Below are 8,487 nucleotides of genomic sequence, written 5' to 3' on the forward strand. Positions count from 1 at the left end.
CTTGGCAGGAAGGTGGCACGGCTTTGTCATACATCACACTCTCACGCTGGCTCTTAAAAATGTATTTTATAAAGTTACAATCTCCTCCTCTTGATGTAATGGATCAAGAGCAATGATTAGCAATGACTGATAAAATACTAGGTCAAAAGCTGATGGGAATGGATCAGAAAAAGCAACCAGAGGCTGATCTGATCAAATTTCTGGGTTTAGCTACCAGTTTGCAACAAATATAGGAAATAAAAATACAAGTTAACTGATAATCTGGAAAACAGCAAAATCCAGAATGTGGGAAACTATAGAGCAAATGACCTATTTACATCAGTGGACACATTGCAAGGAAAAATGAAAGGACAAAAGAGAAACTATGGATTTTAAATGCCTTAACATGACTTCTCAAGCAAATTAAAGGTGTTGATATCTTTTAGATCTTAATTTGAACAGAACAACTATTTAAAAAACATTTACAAGATAGTTATCAGAGCAAATTAGACATTGATTTGATATATGATGATATTAATTTTTTAAAGTAATAATTATATTGAGTTTTTTTTTAAGAAAGACTTCTTGTCTTTTAGAAATTCATACTAATACATATACTTTTAAAATGATACAATGAGAACAAACTGGTGGTTACCAGATGGGAGAGGAGTGGGAGAATGGGCAAAATGGGTAAAGGGGAGTGAGAGGTACAGGCTTCCAGTTATGGAGTGAGTGAGTCATGGGAATGAAGGGTACAGCAGAGGGAATATATTCAATGGTATTGCAATAGCATTGAATGGTGACAGCTACACTTGTGATGAGCGTAGCATAACGTATAGGCTTGTCAAATCACTATGTTGTGCACCTGAGGCTAATGTAACATTGTGTGTCAACTATACTTCAATAAAAAATAATGATATGATGTCTGGAATTTGCTTCAAAATAGTCCTGTGGGAATAGGTGGAATGGTGCAATATAGAAGAAACAAGGTTGGACATGGGATGATGACTGTTGAAGCTGGGTACTGATTAGATGGGATTCATTAGGCTATTTCTCTACTTCTGTACAGATTGGACATTTTCCATAATAAACAATTTTAAAAAACCAGCGACAATGGGGCACCTGGGTGGCTCAATCCGACTCTTGGTTTTGTCTCAGGTCATGATCTCATGGGTTGTAGGACAGAGCTCCATGCTTGCCTCTGCATTCGGGGAGTCTGCTTGAAGATTCTCTCTCTGTACAATAAATAAATAAATCTTTTTAAAAATTAGGGGAAACGGAAAACAGAATTTTCTTATTTTATATCTGCTACAACTTGAACCATGAACTATTTGCAGCTGTGTACAACATTCCTCATTTGATTTTAAGCTCTCTTTTTGGCTTTGTCATGTGTGTTGTTCTCAGTTTCCTCTTTCATTGTAAATTTACGTTGTCTTATTGAAAAAAGTAAATATAAAGAACAATGTTTTCTAAAAAGCTACAATGTCGGTGGAGTTAGGTAGCTCAGACAATATGTGCATCGTGAATTTTCAAACAGCTGGTTCTATAACCCAAATAATTTACAAAAAAAGAAAGAAAATAAAAACAGAACAAAAGGGACTTCCTTAATCCTATCCAGTCATGATTATTTTCCCAAAATGGTACCCTATTAAAATATATTCATCCTAGTGGAAACTGATATTTCCTATCTTCTTGCTTATTTGAACTCAAATCAATATTGCTAATAAGCTGTTTATAAACTACTTGAAAAGCTGGCATAACATTGTACTTTTTTTTTTCAAGTAGAAAGGAAACCATTTGGAATAACTCCAAAAGTAATTACATTTGGTAGAGAGGGGCTAGTAGAGCCAACTGAAATCATTAACTAAAATATTTATTTTTTATCAGAGAGGGTGATAGAACATGAGAGGCTCCTAACTCTGGGAAATGAACAAGGAGTAGTGGAAGGGGAGGTGGGCGGGGGGACGGGGTGACTGAGTGATGGGCACTGAGGGGGCCACTTGACGGGATAAGCACTGGGTGTTTTGCTACATGTTGGCAAATTGAGCTCCAATAAAAAATATACAAAAAAAATATTTATTTTTAACTCATTGACTTGTGTATTACTTTTCAAATAACCATCTTGTTTAATTCTGCTTAAATGCCAGGTCTCTCTCTCTCTTCTTCTTCTTCTTTTTTTTTTTTTTTAAAGCAACAGCAAACCATCTGGCCCTAGACTTTTGTTTGTTGGGAGATTTTTGATTACTGATTCGATTTCTTTGTGGTTATCAGTCTGTTCAAGTTTTCTATTTCTTCCCATTTCAGTTTTGGTAGTCTATATGATTTTAGGAATTTATCTATTTCTTCTGCATTGGCCAATTTGTTGACATTGAATCAGTAATCAAAAATTTAAAACATTAAAAGAATTTAATTATTCACTATGGTCAAGTGGGATTTATTTCTGGGCTGTAGAGGTGGTTCAATATTTGCAAATCAATCCATGTGATATATCACATTAATAAAAGAAAGGATATGAACCACATGATCCTCTCAACAGACGCAGAAAAAGCATTTGACAAAAATACAGCACCCATTTTTGATAAAAAACTCTCAACAAAGTAGGGATAGATGGAACACACCTCAGTATCATTAGGCCATATAGGAAAGATTGACAACTAATATCATTCTCAATGGGGAAAATCAGAGCTTTCCCCTGCAATCAGAAACAAGACAGGGATGTTCATTCTCACCATTGTTATTTAATGTAGTACTAGAAGTCCTAGCCTTAGCAATCAGACAATAAGAAGAGATGAAAGGCATCCAGATCAGCAAGGGAAAAGTCAAGCTTTCTACTATTTGCAGACAATGTGATACTTTATGTAGAAAACCTGAAAGACCCTACCAAAAATTTGCTAGAACTGATACATAAATTCAGTAAAGTCACAGGATACAAAAATCAATGTACAAAAATCTATTGCATTTCTATATACCAATAATGAAGCAGCAGAAAAAGAAATCAAGGAATCAATCCCAATTACAATTGCACCAAAACCCATAAGGTACCAAGGAATAAACCTAACCAAGGAAGCAAAGATCTGTACTCTGTACTCTGAAAACTATAGAACATTTATGAAAGAAATTGAAGAAGACATAAAGAAATGGAAAAACATTCCATGCTCATGAATTGGAAGAACAAATATTGTTAAAATGTCTATACTGCCTCCAAGCAATCTACACATATAATGTAACCCCTATCAAAATACAGAGCATTTTCATTTTTTCATAGAGCTATCACAATCTTAAAATTTGTATGGAACCACAAAAGACCTTGAATAGCCAAGACATTCTTCAAAAAGTAAAGCTGGAAGCATCAAAATTCCGGACTTCAGACTATATTACAAAGCTGTAGTCATCAAAACAGTATGCACTGGCTTAAAAAGAGACACATAGATCAATGGAACAGAATAGAGAACCCAGAAGTATACCTATAATTATATGGCCAACTAATCTTTGACAATGCAGGAAAGAACATCCAATGGAAAAAAGTCTCTTCAACAAATGGTGTTGGGAAAATTGGACAGCCACATGTAGAAGAATGAAGCTGGATCAGTTTCTTATAGCATACACAAAAATAAAATGGACGAAGGACCTAAATGTGAGACAAGAAATCATCAAAATTCTAGAGGAGAACACAGGCAGCAAACCTCTATGACCTTGACCATAGTAACTTCTTACTAGGCACTTCTCCAGAGCCAAGAGGAACAAAGACAAAAATAGGCTACTGGGACCTCATCAAGATAAACAGCTTCTGCACAGTGGAGGAAACAATCAACAAAACTAAAAAGCAACCTACAGAATGGGAGAATATATTTGCAAATGACATATTTGATAAAACATTAGTATCCAAAAATCTATAAGGATCTTATTAAACTCAACACCCCAAAACCAAATAACCTGGTTAAGAAACGGGCAGAAGACTTGAATAGACATTTTTTTCTAAAGAAGACATCCAGATGGTTAACAGACACATGAAAAGATGCTCAACATCATTCATCACCAGGGAAATACAAATCAAAACCATGATGAGAGACCACCTCATATATGTCAGAATGGCTTAAATTAACAACACAGGAAACAACTGATATTGGCATGGATTTGGAGAAAGGGGGACCTTCGTGCACTGTTGTGGGAATGTATATTGGTGCAGCCACTGTGGAAAATGGTATGGAGGCTCCTCAGAAAGTTAGAAACAGAACTACCCTATGACCCAGCAGCTGTACTATTAGGTACTTACCCAAAGGATACAAAAATATTGATTCAAAGAGTTATGTACAACCTGATGTTTATAGCAGCATTATCAAAAATAGCCAAATTATGAAAAGAACCCAAATGTCCATCAATTGATAAATGAGTAAAAAAGATGTGGTGTATATACATAGTGGAATATTACTCAGCCATCAGAAAGAATGATAGCCTGCCATTTGCAATAATGTGGATGGAGATAGAATATATTATGCTAAGCAAAATAAGTCAGTCAGAGAAAGTCAAATGCCATATGGTTTCATTCATATGCGGAATTTGAGAAATGAAACAGATGAATATAGGGGGAATAAAAAGTGATACAGACTATAAAATAGACTGAGAACAGACTGAGGGTTGATGGAGGGGAGAGGGATGGGGGATGGGATAGATGGGGGATGGGGATGCAGGAAGACACTGTGATGAGCACTGGGTGCTGTATGTAAGTGGATGAATCTCTAAATTTTCCTCCTGAAACTAATATTACACTATGTATTAATGAACTGGAATTTAAATAAAAACTTAAACAAACAAAAAAGCAAGAGTAAAAACAAAGTGAAATATTCACCAATTTTCTATTAAAAATTTTGCTAGTGGGAAAAAATGTCTTGTTAACAAAACAGCATATACAGCACTGAAAATCGGAAATTGAACTTAAACAATTTAGTCATATATTTTCATTGTCGAGGCTAGGAGTCAGGAGGCTGCCCAACAGGAAAAGGAGGGACAAGATAAGACTGAGGAAGAATTGGTATCAGCTGACACTTAATGAAATTATGGGGCTCTGTAAATTCTAAACCTCATCTTTATCAAGAGAATTAAAAATAATTGAGAATTCTTAATGTGCAAAAAAGCTCCTCATAGCCCGGTTTTTCATCAAGAAATAGTAGAAAACTAAACTATTTTCTTGTTCTAGAAATATGCCTGTGATAATATATATGAAAATGAATGTTTTGCAAACAGAAACATTAGTAGCACTTATTTGTTTTATATGAGAATACCATTGTTTAGAGGCAAAGGATCTTGTGTTTCTTCACATATAAAACCCTTTCCTTCTGTCTAGGTAGGGGAGGTTGGGTCTGTTCCATAAGTTGCATTTTGGGGGGATGCAGTTGGGGAAGCGCATGTTAATCGAGTAGAAGTTTGTACGTCCTCTGCCTATTTCCACTGTCTTCTTCCCACTCACCAGTGTATCATAAATTATGCCATATAATTCATTCCTGCTTTTGGAAGAAAGACCAAAATACTGATTGATAGCACATCATGGAGATGGAAATTTGTCTTTTGACCATCTCCACAGCTATCCTACAGTTCAAATGGAAAAATTAAACGCTATCATTTTGGAGATTCTGGAAAGATCATTTGGCCTCCTTCTTCAGAGAGCAGACAAGCTAACCGAAATGTTGAGTGACATTATTAGAGCCTGAGCTTATAGAGAAAAAGCTTATACCCAGTGCTGCTCCATAATATGCAGTACAAATTAAAATGTGGGTATCTATGTTCAAAATGCTGGGAAAAAATACAGTCAAAGATACTAAAATGTAAAGTTTTTTTGGTCAGAAAATGTAATATGAATGTGATACATAAGTAACTCAATTAACAAAAACATTACTTTTGGTATTAGAATTCTATATAATACAAACAATAATACTCTGTTAATGTGCTATCTTGATTGACCATGGATTCTTTTTACGGTCTGATTTTCTGCTAATTCATTTATTGGGCCAATTCCACCTTTAACAACTTCATATTGAATTGGTATAATTTAAAGTGATGTCAGTCACTTTTGGAAAATTCATGGTTGCAACTAATTTTTTATAATTTTTAACATTGAATGGATCATTTTCCTGATGCAATTATTAAGGGTATATTTTAGGCTGTAACAACATTAGGATAATTTTCTTATAAATTACTTCTTTTTTAAAGATTTAATTAATTAGTTAATTAATTAATTAATTAATTTTAGAGATCAAGAGTAAGGAAGAGAAGGAGCAGAGAGAGAGACACAAAGTCTCTGCTGAGCAGGGAGCCTGACATGGGGCTTGATCTCACGACCCTGACATCAAGACCTGAACTGAAATCAAGAGTTGGATGCTTAATTGAGTGAGCCACCCAGGTGCCCCAATAAATTATTTCAAATAAAAATTTTAGCATACCTACAGCTGATGAATCTTACAAAGCAATTTTTCTGAAGAGCTTTGACTTTTTATTCAAATCAGTTTTGTACAAATCTGAATTTAATTTTTAATGTAAATTTATATAATGGCATTTCAATGTTCCCACATTTTTCAGGAAGCTGTTCAAGAACTGCAAAAGGCTTTATTGTTTGTGTATAATTTGTTTGCTTATGCATTCTGTTGCTGTATCTTCAATGACAAAAAACAATTAATGGTCTTTTGGAATAATTGGTTCACCGGAAGCTTCCTATGTAAATGGAGTTATGTACTGTAGAATGTGATGATTTGTTAAATTTAATGCCTTTTTCAAAGTCTATGGATATTTACTTTTCAATGTTACAGCAGTGTTCAAAACCAGGAATCCTAAACTTTGAAAAATTCTAACAACTATCTGATATCCTTCACTATTTCAGTTGAAATAAATATTCATGTGTAAAGTTTTACTTTGTGGGAGGAGGCAAGATGGTGGAAGAATAGGGGTCCTCAATTCATCTGGTCCCACAAACTTACCTAGATAGCTTTCAAAACATTCAGAACAACTACAAATTCGAACTGAAATGTAAAGAGAGAACAGCTGGAATGCTACAGAGAGAAAAACAATCCCTTCTGACAAGGTAGGAAGGCAAAGAAAAAAGGTAGAGGAGGGAAGCCCAAGCAAGCCAGGCAAACCAGGCCCAAAAGGGGAACCCTGACAAACCAAGTAAAAGCTGAGTCCTGGACAAGTGGGAATTTTAAAATCCATGCCTGAGTCTTCCCTGACTGAAAAGTGCTCAGCAGGGAAATAAGGCAGAGTCGAAGGAGGGGCAGTGAAGCCTCAATATTCCGGGAGACACAATAAGAATAGGGGTGCCCAGGAGAAAGCTCACCGTAAACCACGGTTGGATCTTGGTAAAGGCCTGGAACACTGCAACCCTCCAGGGCATTTGGGAGAAGCTGGCCAGTTACATGGGCTGGCACCAGAGGTCCCTTTACCCTAGAGCCCGACAACAGATGGAGGCGGCTGTCCTCTGTTGCCCTCAGGAGAGGCGGACCCTGGGACTGCACAGGGCAGCGAGAATTCTCCCGCTGCTGGGCACCCTTCAATTTGTGCAGATGAGTGTACCCACACCTGCCCCCAGGAGCATTTAGGCCAGTGTGGACTGGGAGATTGCAGTCTGGTATTCACTCTCTGGAGCTCTTGGCTCCGGAACTAGAGATCTGGCCCCTGCCATTTTTAATTTTCTTTTTCTTCTTTTTGCTTTTCACCTGGGAGAGGTGGAGCCTCTAGGGAACAAAGGCCTCACAGGATAAACAGGGCATGTTGAGTCTGGCCACCTGGCAAGGGGCAGATAGCTCCACCCAGGCACAGACACCTGAGAATCAGTGCATCTAGACCCTCCCCCAGAAGAACTGCTGGAAAAACCAGGCAAGAGCAAGTTTACTGACCAAATAGCACTGAAAAACTCCAGGACTGAGGGAAAATAGTATATGGAACTAGAGGATTTTTTCATTATGATTCGTTTATATTTCATATTGAAAATTTCTAATATTTTTTTCTTTTTGCCTTAACTACAATATTTTAACAACTCTTTGTTTTTAAGCTTTTTGCTTTTTGACTTTCATATTTCTACAATTACATGTCTTAGTATATTCTTCATTGTTGGATTCCCTTCAACGTATTCAATCTAATTTTGGTAGATATACGAGTTATGAGTTTTTGTTTCTTGTTTTTTTTTTTTTTTCTGTCTCATTTTGTTTTATAACGGTGGAAATTAGTACCTTCTAATACAGAGATAAAATACACCCAGAACCAAGTGGAACGCTGTGTTGGTTCATTCTGTTAGACTATATTCTCTCTTTCTTCCCATTTTGCCCCCTTCTTTTATCTTGTTTGTTTTTGTTGTCCATGTTGGGTCTCTATATAAGTGTTGCTGGTTTATATAAATTTGGAATTGAGCATCTTCTAATATACAGAACCAAGAGGATCACCCTCTAGGTCCCTTCAGGGAGACTATATTCTCTCTCCACCACAACTTTCTCACCAATCCCCCCTTTTTTCTTTTCTTTTTTTAAT

Source organism: Canis lupus, chromosome 25, assembly GCF_048164855.1.
Source record: "Canis lupus baileyi chromosome 25, mCanLup2.hap1, whole genome shotgun sequence".
In the NCBI taxonomy this organism is placed as follows: domain Eukaryota; kingdom Metazoa; phylum Chordata; class Mammalia; order Carnivora; family Canidae; genus Canis; species Canis lupus.